A 26,093-nucleotide genomic window follows, 5' to 3' on the forward strand; every position below is an offset into this window, starting at 1 on the left:
GAGGACTGGTGTGTGTGTGTGTGTGTAGGGTCTATATACAGGGGGAGAGAACTGGTGTGTGTGTGGGGGTCTGTATACAGGGGGAGAGGACTGGTGTGTGGGGGTCTGTATACAGGGGGAGAGGACTGGTGTGTGTGGGGGTCTGTATACAGGAGGAGAGGACTGGTGTGGGGGTCTGTATACAGGGGGAGAAGACTGGTGTGTGGGGGGGGGTTCTGTATACAGTAGGAGAGGACTGGTGTGTGTGAGGGGTCTGTATACAGTAGGAGAGGACTGGTGTGTGGGGTCTGTATACAGGAGGAGAGGACTGGTGTGTGGGGTCTGTATACAGGGGGAGAAGACTGGTGTGTGGGGGGGGGTTCTGTATACAGAAGGAGAGGACTGGTGTGGGGGGTCTGTATACAGGGGGGGGACTGGTGTGTGTGGGGGGTCTGTATACAGGGGGAGAGGACTGGTGTGTGTGGGGGTCTGTATACAGGAGGAGAGGACTGGTGTGGGGGGTCTGTATACAGGGGAGAAGACTGGTGTGTGGGGGGGTTCTGTATACAGAAGGAGAGGACTGGTGTGGGGGGTCTGTATACAGGGGGGGACTGGTGTGTGTGGGGGTCTGTATACAGGGGGAGAGGACTGGTGTGTGTGAGGGGTCTGTATACAGTAGGAGAGGACTGGTGTGTGTGAGGGGTCTGTATACAGTAGGAGAGGACTGGTGTGTGGGGTCTGTATACAGGGGAGAGGACTGGTGTGTGGGGGTCTGTATACAGGGGGAGAGGACTGGTGTGTGGGGTCTGTATACAGTAGGAGAGGACTGGTGTGTGGGGTCTGTATACAGGAGGAGAGGACTGGTGTGGGGGGTCTGTATACAGGGGGAGAAGACTGGTGTGTGGGGGGGGTTCTGTATACAGTAGGAGAGGACTGGTGTGTGTGAGGGGTCTGTATACAGTAGGAGAGGACTGGTGTGTGGGGTCTGTATACAGGAGGAGAGGACTGGTGTGTGGGGTCTGTATACAGGGGAGAGGACTGGTGTGTGGTATCTGTATACAGATCCCACACACCTGTCCTCTGCCGCCCCCCCCCATATGTTACTGTGGAGATTGGAGCTTATATACCAGTGAATGGTGCAGCAGCTCACTGCTTCCTACTTCCTGCTTGTAAGGTCAACACAACTCCGCCCCTTCTGGTCAAAGCCCCGCCCCTCCTGGTGACATCACACTGAAAGGAGAGGATATACCTAGCATTTGCCGTATAGTAACCGGAAAAACAGACCTGGAGCCGGGCACTAGTCTCTCCCGGGGCTCTTGTCCACGGTCGCGCACACAGCACGAGTGGGAGATTGAGAGGCGGAGCTTATCAGTGACGGTGGTGTAGCACGGCTCGGCCGCGGTACACGGAGCTGGGCGCCTGCGGCCGGCAGGCATGTCTGCGTTCTCTGAGGCGGCGCTGGAGAAAAAGTTGTCGGAGCTGAGTAACTCTCAGCAGAGCGTGCAGACCCTGTCCCTGTGGCTCATCCACCATAGAAAGCACTCCCGCGTTATTGTCTACGTGTGGATAGGGAGCTGCGGAAAGGTAAGGTGGGAGGGAGCCGCAGGGGTGCCGGGCATGGTGGGCACAGCACATGGCAGGGGGGAGTACTGCGGAGCCATCCCAACCTTCACCAGTCTGCTAACACCACTCACTAGGGCGCCATGCACACCACAGTATGCGGCTTCTGTCAGGCTGGAATAGGTCGCCAAGCTGTCAGCGAGCTTTGCTACCCTCTCAGTATATGGCGAGAGCCCAGCAAGATGCCGCCAGGGCTTGTGGGTAAGAGGAGTCCTAGGTATTGGGGAGATTCTGCTAGGTTCCTGTGCTGGAGCTGGGCTGCCCCATGTCACGTGATCTGCTCAGCGGATTATAGAGTGGGGACAGCTCAGCAAGTATATAGGATGTGGGAAGACATCAGTAGGTCTTGTACATTAAAGTCTCTGCTCAATCCAAAGTCCAGGGGGTGGGGGTAGTGGATTTGGTGACAGTAAGGGTATGTTCACATTAGGGAATACAGGTGGAAAGTTCAAGCAGAGGCTGCCTGGTGGAATGCACTGATGCCACCAAGATGATGGTGCCCAGTGCTACAGCCTGGGGACAGAGCATTAGGTGCAGTATTAGATATAGACTGCAAAGTTTGTATCTTAAATACACTAAGGGAATCATGTACATTTACAATAGTGACTGCTACATGTAGGTGATAGCTGCTTTACTACAGCTCAGAGCGGGGTCACAGCATTGAATCTTGTATTTCCAGTGAGAGGGAATTAGATTGTACCATGGCCTCAGATTGTTTCTGATCGCATATCCCCGTCTGCTGTCTAATAGATGGTGTGGGTCATCTGATCTCATTGCTTGGTGGAGATTCCAGTGGTCTGATTCCTAGCAGATGGCTTATGGAGATTTACACTGCTCAAAAAAAATAAAGTGAACACTCAAATAAACATCCTAGATCTGAATGAATTAAAGTGACTGTACCACCAGGCCCAGGCTGAAGCACTGGAGGCGGGCCAACCCACCCCTAGTGGGAAGAACCCCAGCCCCTCCATGACGTGACTCCATTAGAATCAATGGAACCCTATCATAGAGGGGCTAGGGTTTCCTCCCACTAAGGGTGGGTCGGCCCGCCTCCAGTGCTTCAGCCTGGGCCTGGTGGTACAGTCACTTTAATGTGACTCTGTACCCACAATCTGACCCCCAAACTGCTTGTACCTTCAGATAGCTGCTTTAATCCAAGATCTGTCCTGGGGTCCGTTCGGCAGGTGATGCAGTTATTGTCCTACAAACAACTTTTAAACTTGCAGTCCTGTGCCAAACGGCCGTGACCTAGAGTGTCTGTGCATTAGGCTGGCACAACCTCTCCCTCCTCATCATTAGGAATGCTCCAGGCAGATTTTCTACTATTGATCACCTGTGTCAGCCTGGCACATGGCCTGGATCGTTAAGGCACCTGTGCAGTGTTCAGACAAGTGAGGAATAGGAGAATACCTGGATGGAGCATTCCTAATGGTGAGGAGGGACAGAGAGCTTGTGCCAGCCTAATGCATAGTCACTCTAGGCCACGGCAGTTTGACACAGGGCTGCAAGTTAAAAATATTTTTCTGGACAATAACTGCATCACCTGCCGAACGGACCCCAGGACAGATCATGGATTAACAGCAGCTATCCGAAGGTGCAAGTGGTTTTGGGGGGGACAGATTGTGGTACAGAGTAGGGATGCACCGAAATATCGATACTACTATAGATATTCTGGGCATAAAAAGGTTTCGGTACCAGGATTTCCTGGTATTCGATACTTTATGTTAAGCTGCCTAATAGAGCAGCTTAACATAAAGTATAGTGCAGAGAACACGGCCGCCAGCTAGCTGAGCGCTGGCCATGTTCTGTGCTCCCTCTAGAGTCACCTCGGCTGACCGCCTACCCTCCGCTCCCGACAGCGCCAAATTCAAATAGCCGGCACTTAGCGATAGCTTGTGCCGGCTATTTTACTGTGTACATGCCGCTGTCACACTGACAGCTGCATTTATTCCCTCCAGAAATGATCCTGCGGGCAGCAGTCATTTAAGCAGGAATGTCCAATATGGCGCCCGATCAACCCCTTACCCACCCCCCGGTACCACCGGTGCAGCGGCGGGTTGCACGACGTGGTGAGTTGATCCAGAGTGATGCTCCGTTTAGAAGCGGGTCGCTGTGCTGCGGCAGGGCTGGGGAGACCCCGGACTGTACAGAGTATAGGCCGCCCAGTATGCCTGTCAGTGTCTCCTCACTGGGGGATGAGACACTGCATGTCCAAGTCCAGGGGCTGAGTCCTAGGGAGCCGGTGACGCTGAGGGCCAAGGTGGTGCATGAGCAGGGCTTCCTTTTTGACACCTGTGCACACTTCAAGGCTGACAGTTGCGGTACTGTAGATTTGCAGAGGGTTGTGGCCCCGGGGGGGGGGGGGGGACTACATGGAGTGCTGCCCACGGGGGTTGCTATGGAGCTAGTCTCTCTCCTTGCACAGTGGTTGGTTTGGGGCACTCCTGAAAACAAACGTGCTAGGGACCTGGATAATTAATGTTCCGGGTACGTCCCGTAAGCCCCGCCCCAGGAGCCCACCGCCAGTGGGATACTGACTCTCTTCATGCCAAGTTGCTACAATGCATCCTTCTATCTATGAATCGTATCTCTCTATCTCCTGTCCTACCTAGCTAGCTGTCTTCTTTTTCTTTCTCTGTCTCTGACAGTCTCTGAGTCTGTATATACTGTGGCAATCTACTTCACGTACGCTGTTCTGACCCAGGTGCTGTGTATACATGTACTGTCACAGTGTATGCAGACACTGGCGTCTCTCCTTTCCTTGCCTTCTAGGATTTTTTTGTAAAATAAAAAGACTTAAAAAGAGAATTATCCATAATGTTATTTAAAAAACAGTGCATAACTACTACACCCATCATACCCCGACAGCTTAGACAGTGAATAACTACCAGCCCTATCATACCCGGACAGATGAAACAGTGCATAACTACTGCCCCCAGCATACCCCAACAGCTAAAACAGTGACAGTGCATAACTACTGCCCCCAGCATACCCTGACAGCTGAGACAGTGTATAACTACTAGACCTATCATATCCCGACAGCTAAAACAGTGCATAACCACTGCCCCCAGCATACCCCAACAGCTAAAACAGTGCATAACTACTGCCCCCCGCATACCCCGACAGCTGAAATTGTCAGTGCATAACTACTGCCCCAGCATACCCCAACAGCTGAAACAGTGCATAACTACTGCCCCCAGCATACCCACACAGCTAAAACAGTGCATAACTACTGCCTGCAGCATACCCTGATAGCTGAAGTGTTATTGTCTGAACTATAAAATGATTACATTCCTGATCTTGCACAGTAAACAGTGTAATCGCAAAGAAGCCAAGTCCAAATTTGCTGTTTTTTTTTTTTTTTTTTTTTTTTTGTGAAATCATGTCCCAGAAAAAAAATTCAGTGATGAAAAGGTCACATATAACAGTCGAGGGGGGGCATGCATTATATTTCTATAGTTGTGTTTTTCTTTTTTAATTCTTTATTAAGTATCGAATTGGTATTGAGTTTTGAAATAAAAAAGTTGGTATCTGTATCAAACTCAAAATTCTGGTATCGTGACATCACTAGTAAAGAGTCGAAATGAGGCTCAGTATTGTGTGTGGCCTCCATGTGCCTGTATGACCTCCCTACAATGCCTGGGCATGCTCCTGATGAGGTTGCGGATCGTCTCCTGAGGGATCTCCTCCCAGACCTGGACTAAAGCATCCGCCAACTCTGGACAGTCTGTGGTGCTACGTGATGTTGGTGGATGGAGTGAGACATGATGTCCCAGATAATCGGATTCAAGTCTGGGGAACGGACAGGCCAGTCCATAACTTCAATGCCTTCATCTTGCAGGAACTGCTGACACACTCCAGCCACATGAGGTCTAGCATTGTCCTGCATTAGGAGGAACCCAGCGCCAACCACACCAGCATATGGTCTTACTAGGGGACTGAGGATCTCATCTCAGTGCCTAATTGCAGTCAGGCTACCTTTGGTGAGCACATGGAGGGCTGTGTGGCCCTCCAAAGAAATTACACCCATCACCATTATTGACCAGTGAGCACTCCCCCCCTCATTGGTGGACGTCGGACCCTCATACCATCCTAATGGGGGTTGGTCTCTAACAGTTTTGTGCAGACACATGCATGTTTGTGGCCTGCTGGAGATCATTTTGCAGGGCTCTGGCAGTGCTCCTCCTGTCCCTCCTTGTACAAAGGTGGAGGTATCTGTCCTGCTGCTGAGTTGTTGCCCTCCTACGGCCGCCTCCTCCATGTCTCCTGGTCTATTGGTCTGTCTCTTGGTAGTGCCTCTGGACACTACGTTGACAGACACAGCTTGCGCTGACATGCCATCCTGGATGAGATGCACTACCTGAGCCTTGTGTGGCTCATGCTACCACAAGTGTTAAAGCACCACCAACTTTCAAAAGTGACCAAAACATCAGCCAGAAAGCATAGGTACTGAGAAGTGTTCCCCACCTTTAGAACCTCTCCTATATTGAGTGTCTTGCTAATTGCCAAGAATTTCCATCTGTTGTCTATTCCGTTTGCACTACAGCATGTAAAGTTGATTGTCAATCAGTGTTGCTTTCTAAGTGGACAGTATGATTTCATAGAAGTTTGATTTAGGCTGCATTCCCACGTTCCGTGATCCTGACGGATCACGGACTTGGAATGCAGTTACCGGAGTCCCCCCGTGCCCGGACAGCATCTGTTATTAGATGCTGGGAGCGGGGGAGACCGTATTCATAAGCGCCACGCTGTAGTAACAGCACCGCGGCGCTTATGAATACAGTCTCCCCCGCTCCCAGCATCTAATTACAGATGCTGTCCGGGCGCGGGGGGACTCCAGTACATGCATTCCACGTGACGGATCACGGAACGTGGGAATGCAGCCTAAGGGTAGCTTCACACGTATCGGATTCGCAGCGGAAGCTGCGAAATCCGCTGTGAATCCTGGTACTGTCACGTCAGTAGGGTTACATACCGGTAGCAGAATTTTCATTCCGCTGCGGTTATGTAACCCCATTGAAGTGACAGTACCAGAATTTGCAGCGGATTTCGCAGCTTCCCTTACTGGGAGTTATATTGTGTTGTTTAAGTCTTCACTTTATTTTTTGAGCAGTGTTGTTAGTTTCTCTTGAGAGTAAAAAAACAAACATTTAGGGGGACATTTATTAAGTCCGGTGTCTTTTATGCCGGGTTTACAAATGTCCCCGCAGCTCCGGAGCTCAGGGGATTTATGTAGAGGCGCACTGCCTCTACAAAATCCGGATCGCAAGGAGCCGTCCGTGCAAACATTTGAAACCTACATCAGCTCAGAGCTGGCATAGGTTTCAGTATCGTTTTCCGCTGCAAATATTTTTACGCCGATTTGCGCCTAAAAAACGCATTTACGCTTTTTCATACATGTTTCCCTAGTGTTTTACAACCCTGTCTGAGGGGAATCATAATTTTAAAACATATCTAGGAAGGTAAACTGAATACAGAAATCTGAATATGCTATAGGAATAAATTTATAAGCATATGAGCTTGTAAACCTAGCTCTTTCATGATCCAATGTCATTTACAGTCCCTAGATTACTATACCTACATTGTGCTGTAGTGAAATTCCCTGTCAAGAGAATATTTATTTGCAGGTGTGGAAAAGCTGTCTATAACCTGCAAGCGATATGCAAAATGTAGAACTGATGCAGGCTGTCAGCACCTCTTCAAGCTATGGGCTTATAGATAATGGGGCAATGCCATGAATGGTACCTTTTCCAAAGCTGATGGCCTTTGGAGAGGTTTTCAGACAAGCTTTTCTTTCTATTCTGAGCTGTAGTGGGGGGTGCCAATGCCCCAACACTGCAGGAAGCTTGACCCCACCTACTTGACCTCTCCAAACGCCATAATCTTTTAACATGTATTTAAAGAGAATCTGACAGCACCCAGACCCGACCTGAGGTGTATATTACGTTTTTCGAATGTGCTACCACTCTCCATAGAGTACATTGCATATTCTGTCCCTTTTTTTTTGCCTGGCGTAGCTACCATGGGGGCAGGGTACACCGTCGCTATGGGGCCCGGGGGCTCGGGCCCCCAAGGTAAAACTTCCATGGTGGGTGCTAATAGTATCACCCCCCCCACCCCCCGCGGGTGGAACAGCTTGCAGTGTGTCATTATGATCGCGCGTGCAGCCGTCCCTCCCGCGCATCACATGTCACCTCACCCGACCAGCAGCTTTCCTCCATAATAGTCTGCCTTCAGCCTGGTACAACGGCTCCCCTCCTGATCTTGTGTACCGGAGGAGGAGGCCGCAGCCGCTGAAGGAGCTACGTTAGGTGCTGGAGCTGCAGTTGCTGGAGATGTACAGCGGGATCGGGGGTCTGCACTGCGCCCCTCTATCCTGCTGTACATCTCCAGCAACTGCAACTCCAGTCCCGAACGTAGCTCCTTCAGCGGCTGCCTCCTCCGGACACCAGGGACCTCCGGTGCACGATACCAGGAGAGGAGCCTGTGTTCTCGGGGAGGAGATGCCAGGTGTGTGCCCGGGCCGGTCCCTCTGCCCAGCCTGCTCCAGTCTCCTGCCCAGCTCTCCCTCTGCACTCCACCCCATTCAAGGTTTCATGGGGCCCCATGCAGTTTTCTGCTATGGGGCCCCATTACTCCTAGCTACGCCCCTGCTCCTGATAGTAGTATATTCTGCTGTGAAGCAGGTGATCATTTATAAGGTTTTTGGATGTGCTACCATGACTGTTTGTTTTTCTCTCCATAGAGTAATCAAACTGACCCACAGAAAACACCTAACATTTTCACAAGCACACTGTAGAAATGCAAAAAAAAAAACTTTATATATAATGATCCCCAAAAAAGCCTGTAGGTTTACATATGATGCTAATGTCCCGTACATGCAGCAAAATATACATATTTTAGCTCTGAGTTGTGCAAGAGGGAAATCTTTGATTTTTAGTTGTGGACAGAGTATTTAGACAAAGGGGATGCACACCATATATTCAATGCCTTATGACATTTTTTGAGTTAACCCCTATTTTTATAAGCTGTCTGCTCAACTGGTACCCCTGCATTTACCAGGGAGTTCCATCTTGGCAATGTTAGGGGACAGGGATCAATCCAACGGAGGGCTATTACTTGTTTTGTTTTTTTCTGCTACGTAGATGGTTAACCATAAGGCTTTGTTCCCACACAATGTTTGCGATCTGTGTTTTGTTGCCAAAATCAGGAGTCGATTGAAAACACAGGCTATGTTCACACATTTTTTAAAAATTCAGTGGATTGCCGTTATTTAATGGTTGTTTTAAAATAACGGTAATTGTCATTAAATGGCGACCATCCACTAAATTTCAGCAGTGTGTAAACATAGCATCCACTTTCCTACCCTGCTGAAGTGCTACCACCCATGTTCTGCATCTCCAGTCCACTTTCTGGACTGAGATGCGACACAGCAGTTCTGCTCAGCCATTTAGTATGAGCCTGCCACATTTAGTCCTGTCTGTCTGACATGGAAGCAGAGGGACACCATGGGACTGGAGCCGGTGTGGTAAGTGGATGTTACTGTTTACACCAGCCTCCTCCCCTGGCATTACCAAAAAAAGGAGTTGTCAGAGTACCCCTTGAGTACTACCAACTTTAGTTCCCTGGTCTGTTGCTGACCCAAACCTTCTAATGAACATTCATCCAGCTCTCTGCAGTGATAATTGCTGGCAATGCAAAACGATGTGTCAATATTCATTAGGAGGGGCAGGCTGGCTAGGGGCGGATCAGTGAGTGGTAGTCCGAAAATTAAGAAAGCAAAACACGACGGTAAGTTAGGTATAAAACAGCTGTGTTTTGAATCTAACTGTAAAATATATATAGATTTTTATTTTTATTTTTTTTTTTACAATCTGTGCATGGACTGGATTTTCCCATAGACTTTATTGTAGCACATTATTAGATTTAAAATACAGCCGTGTTTTATACCGAATTCACTGTTGTATTTTTTATTTTTTTCTTTCTTTTTTTTTTTTTTTTTTAACCATGTGTGACCATAACCTAAATTCCACTTTTAGAATGTTCTGACTTTCAGGTTCAAGACCCTCTGTGATCTGGAAAAGAAGGAGGGGGGGGCTCCCTACTCTGAAGGGCCATAGGCAACCTTGCATTGCATAGCTTGCTTCATTTTGCTTGCAGTGAAGAGGGGACTCACCAGCTACTCCAAAGAAAAAAGCTTAGGGACTGCCATACTTAGAACTTTTTAGCTCCCAGCTTATTGTCCTAGTAACTCTTTAATACATTAATACAGTTAATACCCTAAATGTACATTGTCACCTTGGAACTGGCTTAAGTACAACTTACAAGTGAATTATTATTATTATATATAGTTGTTCATAAGCCTAGCCCTCACCTTATAATGTAAAGGTAGGAGAGATGAGTGCAACTTGAGCAGGCTTTAGTCTGGTTGTTCAGCATTTGAATAACGGTGGCTGAAGAAGTTGGGTACTGCCTCAGGGAGTCTGGAAAAACATGGATACAGCCATAAAGTCCTGTATTCCAGACCTCCCTAGGGCTGCCAGCCACTTGTATTCAAATGCCGAACAGTCAGACTTGCTCGAGTTGCGCTCATCTCTAAAAAGTAGCATTAAGGAAAATTACTGGTTTTCCTTGAGGTATGCTATTCCTTCAGAGACCTTAAGGTTGAAACATCATAGGCGTTAATTAAGAGAGCTTTCACACAATGTTGATGAAGACTGTTGTGTGCTGAGCTTAATTTATATAATTCAGATCAAAACCCCACAGGGAAACCTAGAATTACAGGAGGTAATGAACCCTCGGGAAAGCGTAGCTGCAAAAAAAAAAAAAGATACTATTTTATCATATTTCTGTTCTGTTAATAAAGCTTTCTACTGTTTTTTTTCTTAACAGCTTTTTAAGAGATACAAAATATTGTAATGCTTAAAAACTATTTTTTTTTTTAAGAAACTACTGTACATTCGGTAAAAAGACAGATGCTTTCTATCTTACTTAGGTACACTGTCTAAAAGTGCTCTCATCTATCTGACTGTATATTGGTTACCACTAGAGATGAGCGAAGCAGCTCGAAATTTGTGTTGTTTTTCGTCATTCATTAAATGAACAGGGAAGGAGGAAACCCCTGATGGGGTACGGGAGTGACTGTCCCATCCTCGCTTTGGTCACTCCCAAAAAAACTCACCCTAAGGTTACAAACACACACATCGTATACGCAGCAGATCTGCAGCAGACTTGGTGGTTCAGATTTGATGCTGTGTTCAGTTATTAAGATCTAATCTGCTGCGTATCGCAGCAGTAAATACGCTGCATATACGGTGTGTGTGTTTGTACCCAAATGGTGCATTCACATGTCGCTCCATGGGCTTCTGCGTAAAACAATAAGCAGATCTTTATGCATGGCGGTACTATGTAGACTTTGGGAAATATGCAATTTCAGTGTTGAACAAGGTAGTTATGCACTGAACTGTGTATTATACACTCGCACCGTAGTGCTAAAAGGTGGCAGAAATATGGCTGCGCTCTGATTTTTGGTTTCTGTTGCCCAAAACCCTCAGCAAACATTTACGGATGAATGCATTATAAGGCAGGGTAACTTGCTTTTTAGCAACAGATAGCTGCTGGTGGTAGCTTAAAAGTTTCGAATATCACATCATCCTCTGGGATATATACACCATCAGAAACTCTTCCTATAGCTTTTAAGCAGTGAAGAAATCACAAGAGCCATTAAAATGTCAAAGAAGTACCCTATCAGGAACCATTGTGCAAGCTCTAAGGACTGTTGTGATAGTTTAAAAATCCCAAGAACAGTATCTTTCCAGTTACCACGCATGTCTTGAAAATGGTAAAATTGTAAAAGTGCCATGGTTGAGACCCCACTCTTCTGTTTAACAAGAAGGTAAATGTCCTCTTTGTGAAACATAGACGTGGGAATGTTTGTCTGGATAGTTCTAATCTTTGGGGCATGTGTTGCACATTCGACTGTGGTAAAGGCCCTTTTCCACGGAACGACTATCGTCCGTATTCGGCCGCTACGGATGACAATCGTCCCTAGGAATAGAGTGCAACGATCAGCCGACATCGTTCATGTCGGCTGATCGTTGCAGTCGCTGGTTGAAAAACCAGCGACTGATACAGCAACGATCTGCTGCCGTTGCTCCGTTGAATAGGAGCAGCGGCAGCAGACGCTGCTGTATCCTATGGGCTGCCCAGACGATCAGCGATCACCCGTGGCAGCCCCCCCCCCCCGCAGCTCCACGTAGCCTTTCCCGCACTCACCCGCTCGCTGCTGCTGCGAGGAATGGCGGCAGCAGCGAGCGGGCAACGAGGACCAAAGAGCGCAGAGAGCGCTTGTCTGCTCCTCTAAACGACCCGTGAAATAGGGCCATAAGACATTAAGGGGATTGTCCAGCCAAAATCTTTTTCTTTCAAATCAACTGATATCAGAAAGTTATATAAATTTGTGATTTCTATTTAAAAAAATCTTAAGTCTTCCCATATTTATTAGCTACTAAATGTCATGCAGTAATGTTTTATTTTCAGTCTGACTCAGTGCTCTCTGCTGACACCTCTGGCCGAGACAGGAACTGTCCAGAGTAGGGGAGGTTTTCTATGGGGATTCATAGAAAACCAAGACAGAGGCCAGAGATGTCAGCAGAGAGCACTGTGTCAGACTGAAAATAAAACATTACTGCATGACGTTTAGTAGCTAATAAGTATGGGAAGACTTAAGATTTTTTTTTTATAGAAATAAATTACAAATTTAAGCTGGTGTTGATAAAAGTGGGGGAAGGATTCATTGGGTGTTGAGGGAGACTGCTATTTACCTGGGGTCACGTTTCTCCCAATCGGTCCAGTGCTGTCACTCCATGTGTTTCTGCATGGAAGTGGTTGTGGGGTTTTTACCCAAATCTTGACCCACTTTCTGTTGGCAGGTGACAGAATTGTCTCTCCCATCACCTGCACAGAACTGCCACACTAATGGGTGCAGTCGGCGTTTCTTGTGAGGTGGCACACTGCTTAGCTCCTCCTGACTGCTGCTGGGCTTTTCCTGAGTGGCACTACAGCCTTGTGGAACTTCTGTGCAAGGGCGCTGTTGTCGTGGGCCTACATGTTCCTTCCTGGCCCTTTTCACTCCTGACCCAGCATCCTTAGATGGAAGCAGCTGCTGGTTCGGTGGCACAAACTGTACTTGCTGCTCCTCCGATGTCAGCAATGATGTTACACATGGCTGCCAGGTGGGGTCTGTCACATCATCTTCTACCACCTCATCATAGTTGGGGACAAAGTTCTTCTCCCCCAACTCATCAGCCATTCAGTATGAGCCTGTACTGCGGCTACAACCTGCCTCTGCCTCACTCCCCTCACTGCTCTCATGTAACTGCTTAACATCTCCTCACTCCATGACATCCTCAACATTGAATGTTTTGGAGTCCAGCCATTGTAAGAAACTGAGGAGGACCTGGCGTGCAGATGGCTCTGGCACTGCAGTGACAGGAAAGTCACTTGGACCTGCAGATGCACCCTGGCTGCTGGCACTGGCTGAAGGGTGTTTTTGGAATCATGGTACTGTGCAGCAACTTGGTGTCACTGTCGTTATAACAGACAGGAGTAAGAAAGGAGGATGGTACCTGGCTGAATAATTCTATATGTGGCTCCCACAAGTCTGTAGTACAAACAAGAAATAGTGAAGGAAAAAGGACTATTGTGGTGAGCCCAGCATATTATACAAAAAGCTACTTTATTATATGATCATAAAGTGCAGAGTACATAGAAAGTGCAATTATTCCATAAGTGTGCAATAGAGGTGTGAATGAGTTATTAAAAAAGGTAGGGTGCTGTCGGGTAAGGTGACCCTGTTATACCCTACCTATACTAGTTGAGGGACCACTGGATAAGGCATCCCTCCTCCAGACGGTTTCTGGATCTGCACTGATTCGTCATATAGAGGTATGTAGGCTGTCAAGAAAGTATATATGTCAGATCGATGGTGCCTATTTTACTAAAGCCAATCGGTTGTGCAGTAAGGGGAGTTAGGAGACTAGGATGGTGTCTCAGGTCAGTACACGGCAATAATGACTCAACATTCGTATATGCTATCGTATGTGCTCTGTACAATTCCTGTGATATTAGGAGTGTGTAGCAAGTTTCCACTTCTTCCAGTTACTCCGACGCATTTCCCCTCTGGTGTACAGAGGTTCATCAGGGAGGTATCATGGAAGTGTTATGGTTTCGGTGGTCTGGAGGACCATCTTAGTGTGGAAATGGTCTTGGAAGCAGTTGGTGTTCCATAGAGAATGTTGATCGGTCCTGATGTAGGTCGTTGGCTCAATGTGTCCATCAATCACATGACTGCCTTCTCTTCGAGTGCTCAGATGGGATACACATGACTTCCTGTTTTCTGACTGTTTTTCTGTTTTTTTTTTTCTTCCCATCAAAAAAAAAAAAGTAAACAGGAAGTGCCATGTTTTCTATAACTAAAAAATGAGTGTATATTGTAAACTTGTTTTTTTATCAGATCTACTGTTTTTAGATTTTGAAAGTTATAACGACAGGTACACTTTAAGTGATGGTGTTTTGTAACAGTACCTAACACATCTATAAAAGTATTCTGTAAAGAAAGTGACTGGATGTAAAACAGCAGCCACTTGCCTTCTAGTCTGAAACCAGCTCTATTTTGGAGAATGCAGCAGCACCCAGATTATGGCTACACTGGCTGCACTGCTCTGATTATTATATACCCACCCAGTCCCACAATCAGCCCTCCTCCCTTTCCCTATAGCTCTTTTTATTTCCCTGCTCTGCCTCTGTCTGCTGCCACCTGCACTACTTACAGCCCACTCGCAACCTTTGTAAATGAACCGGCTTGTGTATAGGGGGAGGGCGAGGTGCTGACATCAGAGGGGCCTGTAGCTGATTGGGCGAGTGCTAGGGATTATGATCCCTTTCTCCCGCCCAGTGATGCTCCAGACAGCATGTGCGGCCGCCATCAATTTTTTTTTTTTTTTTTTTGGTGTGTGAAGTTTCATAATGAATCTGTGTGAGCTCGCTTTGTAGAACGAATTGACGGCGAGATTCCCAGCCAATTTTGATTAGTCTTAGCTCATCTCTAGTTACCACCATGGTACTACCCATACTGTGTAAGATGTTTATATATACTCCTCAACAGTGAAACTACAACACAAAGTAAATTATGGTAATTGTAGGATTGATACATTTTGTATAGTAGGGAATATGCGGTATGTTATGTGCCCCAATATGCAGTATGTTATGTACCCCAATTTGTTCAATAAAGAAAGTGAATGCCACACACCCAGTAACTTTGGCATGCTAATAGTGAGGGTATTAATGTCCTGGGAAATCCTATGTCACCCTGAATGCACTTAGTCACACAAGTCATCAAGATCTGCTGCTGGTCTGGAGAGGATGGAGGCCATGATAGCAACATCAGGCCTTCAGGTTGTTCACAGTAGTACTAGCAACATATGGTCTGCTATCAGGGTAATAAGTGCCAGAGTATGAGGAAAGCACAGATGAAAATGAAAAGGGGGAGTGTGGGTTTAAGAGATATGTGAGATCCAGGAGAGGGCCAGGTCTGTAATTCCAAGGGATGAAAGCTTATAGAAGGAGGGAATGGTAGATTATGTCAAGGAGAAGGAGCACAGAGTATTGGTGTGAGGCTTTGGCGGTTAACAGATGATTGGCAACTTTGGTGAGGGCAGTTTCCGTTTAATGTTGGGTATGGAAGCCAGATATAGGTGAATGAAAACTGGGAGGACAGTTAAAGGGGTTATCCAGCGCTACAAAAACATGGCCACTTTCCCCCTACTGCTGTGTCCACATTGGGTGGGGTTTTGAAGCTCTGTTTCATTAAAGTAAATGAAGCTTAATTGCAAACCACACCTGAACTGGAGACAACAGTGGCCATATTTTTGTAGCGCTGGATAACCCCTTTAAAGGTTGTTGTCAAGAAAATGTGAGGCAAAGATAAGTAAGATGGGCCAATAGCTGTACAAGGAGGATGGGTTGAGGAATTGCTTTTTTAAGAATGGGAATAATGGTTGCCTGTTTATATGAAGAAAAGATGCTAGTGCTTAATGATTGAAGACATGAGTAAGGGCTGTGTTAGACTGCCTGATACCCCAGGTAAGCGAGTGCATATCTGCTTGATCAGCGCTTTCTTACAGAGCCTCATATGGCTCGATTATTGTGCAACAATGTCTGTGCAACCCATGCTTTATATAGTAAATAAAGTTTTATGCTGTGCATGTGCTGTGATGTCATGCTGACTGGAGCCACCTCCGAAGCTTCTACACCTGTCTCTGAACTGACGAGTGGCTTAGTCAATCACTGACCGTGATGGGACAGCGCTGCGGCCAGTGTTTGCCTGAGTGGCCTGTCACTTCAGAGGTGTATAAGCTCTGCTTAGTAGTTATCTGGCCACGCTCTCCAATGTCGTCCTTCCAGTTAAGTATAAAACTTAATTATTTTCTATATACTTTAATCAGCTGCCGACCATGCACCTCCTATACATGGAACAATGTGGGAGGAACAGTTGGAGCTGACCTGGAGTTTCTATATGAAATAGCAGCTGACATTATGGTTGTTGTCACTGTCTTCTATGGCTGGGTTTGACAATATCTACCCAGAAACAGGTTACTGACATGCAAAAGACGCACTCACAGGATGGCAGAGGCGTATGCCAGAAGAATATGAGGGGGATTATGCTACTCGCAAAGCCAAAGTCGCACGTGTATTCCTATCTGAAATGGACCCCATGGGTGAGAATGCTGCTTCACATCTAAAAGTTTTAATGGGCAAGCTGGAAAACCCAACTGTCGAGGAACTAAAATTGTGAGATCAAGAGACACCTAATACATATATTGAAAAACAAATGATTCCTAGGTGATTGAAGACTTAAAAGAAATCCCCACTACTATGTATAGTCCACCATTTCAAAAGTGGCTAGAGGCATTGAATGTTCATTTAAACTCATTTCTATTATAATGTGGCATTAACATATTTTCCCTTTAGCTGAAGAAAATAAAGTGACACAGGACTCTCTCATGCTCTTTAATGGTATACCAGGTTAAATGTTCCTGTAAGGGATAATGTGGATAAACTGGAAAAAGAGATTATGGCACATAAACCATGCAATAAGTTAAAATAATTTCCCTTTAACATACTCTGCTGCAGTACCATAGTAATTGTGAGCTATCACATAGAAAGTCTATATTCATCATGCAGAGAGAAACAGAAGTCATAGAGGACTGCACTTACCAATTGTATTCTCATGTAGCTGTCATTAGAGGTGTATTATTTTTTACAGAGCTGTGCTTGTGCTGTGATCTGTAATTTTTATTACTTAAGTTGTGTAGATGTGACATTTTATACCATTTTTTTTTTGGAATGTGGTGTGACCAAAAAAACAAACCATTTTGGATTTTTTTTTTTTTGCGTGGTTGACAGATAAATTGAACAATTAATGCACAGTTCCAATCTCTGGATAGCTGATAGGTATGCTCACTGTTAGTAAGAAGTTGTTGTTTTGGTATATGACTCTCATAGTTATGCTGACTGTAGTGTGTTTAAATTAATACAAAGTTACTGTTGGTAATATATCTTTTTTGCTTCAGCCTCCTTATCTGTAACGTCTACACACGCTGGAGAAGGGAGAGGACTGTGCAGCAGTGAATGGCTGCATGGTTCTCTGTGGCTGGGCATAGCACTAAATTAGTTCTTTGCACCAGGGCTGTGGAGTCGGTAAGCTGCAGCTCCAACTCACGACTCCTGAATTTTATCAAATATGCAAAAGAACACTGCAGAGACACCATCACATGTCTCGACGTCAGTGAACTAGCCAGACCTTCCCTCCGGGAAGGAACAACCAAGCCAAAGGTGTTCTCCAGTTAAGGAAACCACCTCAGCAAGGTATCCATCCACAGACAGCTGTTTCGGGGTTTTTTGCCCCTCATCAGTGTGGAGTAGGTTTCTGGCTAGTGGGAGCAATGACTAGTAAATGCATGCAAAAGGACGCTGGTTGACCTCAGGGAGATCAACCAAAACACCGCAGAGACACCATCACGTGTCTCAATGTCAGTGTATTCTAGAACATTGCCTCCTGGGAAATCAAATATGCAAAAGAACACTGCAGAGACACAATCACATGTCTCGACGTCAGTGAACTAGCCAGACCTTTCCTCCGGGAAGGAACAACCAAGCCAAAGGCATTTTCCAGTTAAGGAAACCACCTCAGCAAGGTATCCATTGCTCCCACTAGCCAGAAACCTACTCCACACTGATGAGGGGCAAAACCCCCGAAACAGCTGTCTGTGGATGGATACCTTGCTGAGGTGGTTTCCTTAACTGGAGAATGCCTTTGGCTTGGCTGTTCCTTCCCGGAGGGAAGTGGCTAGTTCACTGACACCTCATTGATAACAAAGGTTACTGCTACATTACTTATGGCTACTCCTCCTCTATATTACACAGGATATCTTACACTGCTGCTCATATACAATCATCCAGCATCCAGGAAGAGAACAGAACAGATCTCCCCCACAAAATAGACTCTTCCAGCTCAGAAACAAGCTGCCAAATAGTGATCGCCAATTTTTCCCCAACCACCCTTGATAAATAGAGCCAGTGCTTTATTACTGATATATGGAGATAATGATTCACCTTTTTCTAACAATGAATGAGAAAGTGGTGTTCTGTTTTATTTTTATAAATAAGGTCCTAGACTGATAGAACATAAAATGATGAGGACCTTTCATAAAATTCACATAAATTCAATAACGAAAATTTTAGATGTTTTAAAAGCTGGAGTCTGTATGGTCCCCCCCCCCCCCCCCCCCCCCCCCCCAAATCCACAGCCTTGCTTCACATGATCACTAGGTAAGCAGTCATGACTGTCTGATGCTGTTGGGCAATGCTGGCTGCAGACTATAAGATGCAGGCACTTTTTAGCAAGATGCTTTCTTGTTAAAAAAAAAAGTTTGTCTAATCTCCAAAAAGACAGTATATGTTAATGTCCTTCATGTTTGGTGATGTTTTATATTTGGTGACCATATTAATTTTAATCTTCTATGTCTTTTAGCAAAATCAAACAGGAAACTGACTTTTCTGTATCTGGCAAACGATGTGATTCAAAATAGCAAGAGGAAGGGACCTGAATTTACAAAAGACTTTGCACCAGTTATAGTGGATGCTTTCAAACATGTTTCAAGGTATTGATAATTGTTTACTTCCTCCACATAAATTATGAAACATCTACTTTTGAGTTATTTTTATCTCTTAGGTTGGCTAAATGCTGCGGACAGATGCTAGCTGGGAGTCAGTAGGGAAATATGAAATGCCATACCCAGAAGGCATTTTGTTTTTGCTGTTTTTCACAATTTTTCTTCCGTAGACTTCAATGGGTGAAAAAATGTCATGTCTTGTATGCATGTTGGTGTTTTTTTTTTTTCTTTTTTCTGGTGTTTCTTTCCCTAGATCTTCAATAGAGATTCTTGAATCACATGGCTTATAATGAAAAGACATGAGATAAAATGTCTATACTAATATACACTGAATGAAAAAATATAGTAAAAACTGTGGTGGTGTTTTAGGCCAAAAACGGACATGCAATATCTGAAGGAAGCCTTAAAGCAAATGTACCATCAGTACATTTGCTTTAAAGGACAACTCGGGCAACTTTTCTTTTTTAGCTTATTGAACACACATTATAAAGTTAAATCCCCCCGGAAGTTAAATAAAGTATACATACCTAATTACAGTCGATCCTGTCCTCTTCTCCTGGGCGCCATTTTGTGACAATTGACAATGTCGTCACAAAAGGGGGCGGGCCAGGTCTTCTTCCTCCTCAGTGTCTTCTGGAAAAGTTAATGTGACATGAAAAGGCAACTGGTGCACTTGCGCACCAGCAGCCTTTTCATTGGCTGGACTGCATCACATGGCTTCCAGCTTGCTCAGCCGTGATCTGATTTGCTGGCCGCAGGTGACGGAGTCGCGGCCGGTGGGAGATTCAAGTGGCAATCGTCACCGTAGGGATGGTGTGTGTGTGTGTGTGGGCGCCAGCATGCCTCCAGTGCATCACCCTGGTACCGGGAGTAGAAAGGTGCCATACGCAGGAACTAGGACGCTGTTCAAAAGAAGGACTGCGGCACCAGCGCCATTGTATCCATGTGCAAAATGTCGAACAAATGTATTGATGGTAAGTTCGCTTTAAAGGGGTTATCCAGGCTTAGAAAAGCATGGCTGCTTTGTTCCAGCAACAGAACCACTCTCATCTATAGTTTGGGTGTGGTTTTACAGCTCTGTTCTATTGAAGTTATAATAGAGCTGAATTGTAATGGCACAAACAACCTGATGACAGATGTGGTGCTATTTTTGCAGGAAAATATGTTTTTTTCGAAGTCTGGATAGTCACTTTAAAGAGGTTTTACCTTGACTTTAACCTTAATGTCCTAGTCTCAGGAAAGCCCATCAATGTCAGATCATTGGGTTTGACTCCCAGCATGTCCACACATGAGCTCACTAAAGGACTGTCGTGCTCTGGAAAACATTTTTAGTGGTTGTGCCTAATATGGGTCCTCTTTAAAGGGGTACTTAGTTCTGGTCCTTTGCAGGTCCTCTACGTCTCCTTTTTTTTTTTTTTTTTTTTTTTTTTTTATTTCAAATAAAATGATACACAGTGGTGTTCGGGCACATTTACATCTTGTGCCCAAACTACCGTTCCAAACATAGTCAGACATGTAGTACAATTTCCCAAACAAGTTCAACGTAAGAAAGCCCCCCTTACCCTCCCCCACCCCTTCCACAGATGCAGCTAGTGAAACTAATCGCTGGTATGTAATACAATGTACATGTTACACCTGGTTGCCTGTAATCCTTAGCCGACCCAACGTTCCAGCCAATTCGGCTGTAAGGTACCATTTTTGTGCCGGTGAACGGCTGCATTAACTCCCTGATCTCTTGGTTAGAGAGAAATTTCACAATGAAAGTCTTCCACTTCTTAAAAAAGCGTTTGGCGTTTGTTTCTTTTACCCTCTCGCATTCTATTCTCTCCAGGAATAGGAAGTGTTTCATCTGGGCCACCACTTCCGATACCGTAGGGAGGGAGGGTTGCAGCCATTGTTGTAATATACATCTCTTGGCAGCCAAAATGAAAGCATGCAAAGCCAAGGACACCTTCACTGACTCTGGAGCAGAGTGGAACAAGAGCAGTTGTGCCGATAAAGGCAGCCTCACCTGCCATCTCGTCTGGAGGAGCGCCAGAACCCGTGCCCAGAATCGTTGGGTGTATTGGCACGTCCAAATGCCATGCAGGAAATCAGTGGAGGGCAGTTGGCATTTTGGACATGCCAATATGCGATCCGGTGCCAGGGGATGAGGGGGTATATTAAAGCCGTAGATCGCCCTGTGCATGAGCTTGAACTGTGTTTCACGCCATCGCTCGCTGGGGACCGCCTTGCGTACTACCGCCCAGCCGTCTAGTATTTTTTTGGGCAGATCTTCGTCTCCGATTGTGATGGCCCATTTAGAGAACAGTGAGGAGTTAATGGAGTCGTTCGATCGAGATCCCAGTTTATAATACAAGTAGGATAAAGAGGGATTAGTGGGGGGATCGTTAATCATTGCGTCCATCTCCGTGAGTTTAGTTAAAGACGATAAAATCCCTCAGCCCGTGAGGTTAGGAACCCCATTACCTGGGAGTATGCCAAAAAGTGGGATGGAGGCAATGAGTAACGTGCACACAGTTCGGGAATGTGAGAATCTGTTAACCTGGAGATGAAACATCTGGCTTAGCGACACACTACCCGCTTTCCTCCAGAGCTCAAACATTGGGTTCATCCTTCCTTGGGTAACTCGGGGTGCCTCCATAGTGTGAGATACCTAGATAACAGTTGCGGCAGACCATATAGTTTGCGCACAATCTTCCAAGTTGGCTATTGTATCCTACATAGTAGAGAGTGTTGACATCTGGTGGAAGAGCCGGGTATTTAGTGAATGTGTAGCAGCGCCGCCAGAGAACAGGGGCAGCCAACTCCGCTTCCAAGGGTACATTGGAGTAAAAATTAGAACCTTGCAACCAATCATACAGTGTCACAACGACAGGCAAGGTTATATTCCGTAGATCTGGGAAGTTTATACCCCTCTCGCTCTTGGAAGCTGTAACTTAGCTAAAGCAATCCGGGGGCGCTTACTGACCATATGTACTCTCGAGAAAGCAGACTGAATCCTCACGACGTCCTGGTGACGTAGCAGTAAGGGTATCGTTTGGAGGTGGTATAGAAGTTTGGAGAAACTGAGCATTCTGATTAAATGGCATTTTCCCAGAAAGGAGAGCGGGAGCCTCTCCCATGCCCTAAGCTCATTAATGAGTTTCGTGAACAGTGGGGGATAATTTAAGAGGTAAAGCGACTCCGGGGTGCGCCAATGAAAATCCCTAGATATTTTATTGGTTTTAGAGGTGACTTTGATCGGCGTGTCGTGAGGCAGCTGGGTACGCAGGGATTGGGGGCAGACAGATCCATCAGTTCACTCTTAGTCAGGTTAATTTTAAACCCAGAGATAGAGCCAAACGTCTCCAACATCTGGTAAATGACCGGCAGGTCCTGTTTTGGGGAGGACAAGAACAGCATAATGTCGTCGGCAAACGCCGTTACCTTCAGTTCCCCCTGACCCACTTCTATTCCCCGTATTGCACTACCTAGCAACCATCTCAGGAAGGGCTCCAGCGCAATGTTAAACAACAGGGGTGATAAGGGGCACCCTTGTCTAGTGCCTCTCCGGAGATGGAAGGGAGCCGATAGAAACTCCGCGGTATGAATCCACGCTCGTGGCTCAGCATAAAGCCCCGCCAAGAACGTCCTGAAGGCTCCCTCAAATTTCATGTGGTCTAGCACCGCTCCCAACCATCCCCAGCCCACGCTGTCAAAAGCTTTCTCTGCGTCAAGTGAGAGGAGGGCTGGGGATGGGTGGGATCCCGGGTGACGCCTCACAGCGTCCAGCACCGCCACCACCCGCCTAATGTTGGCCACCGCCGATCTCCCCTGAACAAAGCCAACCTGAGGGGAGTTTATGAGCTTTGGGCAGGAAGGAAGATAGCCTGTCCGCCCTTAGCTTAGGATACCAGTTTTTAGGTCGACGTTGATCAGGGAGATCGGACGGTAGTGCCGCTGGTGAAGCTGGGTCCCTTCCCCTGCTTTGGAAGGTACTTTGATATGAGCTGTGTTGGCCTCGGTTGGGATTGCCCCCTCCCCCGTTAGATATCCATTAAACATATTGTTAGGTGAGGAGTGATTTGCTATCTGAGCAGCTTAAAAAATTCGCCAGAGTAGCCATCAGTGCCCGGGGCTTTCCCATCTCGGCAAATTTTTTATGGCCGCAGCGACTCCTGTTCGTGTGAAAGGGGAGTTAAGCAGTGACCGTCTTCGATGATAAGCTGGGGAAGCCTAATCAAATGCCAGGGAAACAGCTCGGCAGACCGCTCATCATCCTTTTTAGCGTATAGTTGTGCGTAGAAGTCACACAGGATGCTGTTTATTTGGGCAGGATGGGACTTCAGGGACCCAGCGGGTCACGGAGTTGGGTTATGGTAGTAATGGGCCTTTGCCCCCTTCGCTAAATATTCGCTCAATAATTTGCCTGACTTGTTTCCGGATGCGAAACAGTCTTGCTTCTTGTCTGGACATAAAAGTTTTTCTCGGCTCTCACACCCAGAACTCATATTCAGTCCTTGGCCTGCCGCCATGCCTGTTTATGTGCAGCTGAGGGTACGGTTTGAATGTGGTATAGGCCCGCCTCAAGGCCTGGCTCCTGTCTCCAATTGGGAGTTGATTTTCCCTTTTCTTTGAGCCATGTAAGAAATGATCTGGCCTCTAAGGACCGCCCCTTCGCCGCACTCCAAAACAACAGCTGGGCATTGTCTACGTGTTGCCTGATTGTTGGCTCTATATTTCAAGCCACCAACCATCTCACGAGTTCCTGGAAAGTTTTCATCTAATGCCAGCTGTGTTGGAAGCGCCAGAGGAAGTCCCGAACCCTTCAATTGGGTATCTTTCACCTCCATCACACCACCAGCGCGTGGTCCCGATATGACCAAGTCACCGATGTCAACGGATGTTATGCGAGACAGCAGAGCTGGGACACTAAAAGGAAATCTATCCGCGACAAGATTGGTGAGCCAGGAAAAGTGGGTGAAATCTCTACCTTCCGGGTGCCGGTCCCTCCACAGGTCGGAGAGGGCCGTCGCTGCCAAAAAGATAGGCAGAGGCGTTGATCTCACCACCTGCGGAGGAGGAGGGCATCCGCCTTGGATCTCCTGTCCTCAGCCGGGTTCCCCACTACATTCAGGTCTCCCCCCACTATTTTTAACGGGCGTACTCAGACAGGATAATAATCTCTCAACTCTTCAAGAAATTCTCTTTTTGTCCGCTATTTGGGGCATAGGCACTATAAATACTGATTGGGGAGGATTGGCCTTGTAATGTTATATGGGACCCACCCTACCCCCATATCCTGAGAAATGGTAGCGACCTGTGTGGCCAAGCGCCTATGAATGAGTATGAGCATGCCAGCTTTACCTCGGAGCGCCGGTGGAGCCCACCACCTTGCCAACCCATAGGCGTTGCATTGCGGATGAAGTCTGCTTCCTCGAGATGCGTTTCCTGCAATAAAGCAATGTCAGTATTTAGGCGTTTCAGGTGTCTCAATATCATTAAGCGTTTTTGCGGGGATTTCAACCCCTTAACATTCCAAGTGTAACACGCATAAAGCTAAGTATTTCTCTACTCATCCGAATTCCTGCATCTGTGGATACCCACCCTGCCCTCCCACCCCTCCTATAACTGTATTCCAACACAACAAAACAAACCCACGCCAAGCTTAAACTCACAAACTTGAAAGCAAACATTTTGTAAGTGACTTCCTTTTTTCCACCATGGTGGGCAAAGATCCCACATAGAGCCCATGAAGGTAACTCAACATATATGCCAGAGGCCACATCCGGTCAGCCAGACCCAGATATGCTCCAACCAGAAAAAAAAAGATGAACAAAAGGAAGAAATGCAAGAGGAACAACATAGAGCACCCCAATGAAGAGTCTCACTGCAAGGTAAGAAAGGGTTACGGCAGCACAATATCACAGTGTCAGTCAATTGGGTTGCGCTTAAATAGGGTCATCCCCCAGTAGGTCCCTCCAGGTGTGCTATGGCGACAGGGGCCGCTGAAGCAGCTATGGTAGTAGGGCATCTCAGTGCCTCCCCAAAAAGATAGACTGGAACATTCAGGGCTTCCCGCCCCTGTCACCAAGCACACCAAGAAGGCAGTTGCAGGAGGCATCAAAGCCCGGGTCCCTCGGTGGCTATGGCAATGAGTTGCCTCGCTATCCACGCCTCAGTAGACCGCTTAACAGGCGAGTCCACCCCTCTCGGCTTTCTGCGTGGTGTTGCTCAGTAGGATCAGCCGTGTATAGAGGATCTGCATGGGGGGAAGAGTCCCGCTGTCCCTGAGACGGGCTTCTGTGCCGCGTATCTCCCGATGTGGAGAAGACGCACCCTCACTCGAGCGGGGAGAGAAGGACCAAAGCCTAAAGTCCTCGCGGCCACCTGAGGATCTTGAAAAGTCATGGTGATACCATCCGGATAGGAAGACCTCCAACGTTGCCCGGGTACACTAGGGCAAATTTCAGTTGTTTGCCATGCAGCAGGGAGCACAGTGGGGAAAATGTCTTTCTTTTCCTGGAGACTTCAGCTGAATAGTCTGCAAAGATTAGAAGCTTGTGTCCTCTATATTGTAGGGTCGGTTCAGTTGCTTGAAGGCCCTTAGGATGGCGCTTTATCCGTAGAATCCAAGTATCTCACTATCACCTGACGTGGGCGAGGGGTGGCAATATTGCGGGCGGGGAGAAGCATTCACCAGACGGGCGCAGGTCAGGTCCAACACGGTGGGCCCTTTCAGCTTTACACAATTCCATGATGCCCAATAGAGCTGGGATATCAGATTCACAGAAACCGCGTAGGTCTTTCTGGGCTACAGCTCCGGGACCCCCACTATGCGCAGGTTATTCCTGCGAGACCTGTTCTCCAGGTCCTCCACTCTGTCCCACATATTTTTGTTTTCCTGCTGGAGCTCCTGGAGACCCGCAAAGGAGAATCCATGTCATGTTCTATGGAGAGCAATCTCTGATCCAAATCCGCTATATGCTCACTGTGCTGTGCCACTGTATTTGCAGCTGTTGAAATGAGCGTGCACCGTATTGGCTAAGGTTTCCTGAATATCGGGGGCCAGGCGCTTAGCCACTTCCTCAGCCAGGCGTTTGTAATCCAAGGAAGAGTCCTGTGATAGGCATCATAGTATGGGCTCAACAGGATGTGCGGTGCTCAGAGTCTCATGGAGGCTAGAGGTGGAGGCAGAGTCATTCCGAGTAGGGTCAAGTAGCGGAGGCGCCTGCTTGGTACGCCTTGGTCACCTTTCCTTAGATTAGTGACCATTTT

The 26,093-nt window shown here is 46.9% G+C and overlaps 1 pseudogene; it reads left to right on the plus strand.

Moving 5' to 3' along the window:
- The first annotated feature begins 1,198 nt into the window (after window positions 1-1,198).
- LOC138774975 (regulation of nuclear pre-mRNA domain-containing protein 1A-like) overlaps window positions 1,199-26,093 on the plus strand; it is a 40,860-nt pseudogene continuing 15,965 nt past the window's right edge.

This window comes from Dendropsophus ebraccatus, unplaced genomic scaffold (assembly GCF_027789765.1).
Source record: "Dendropsophus ebraccatus isolate aDenEbr1 unplaced genomic scaffold, aDenEbr1.pat pat_scaffold_1190_ctg1, whole genome shotgun sequence".
NCBI lineage: Eukaryota > Metazoa > Chordata > Amphibia > Anura > Hylidae > Dendropsophus > Dendropsophus ebraccatus.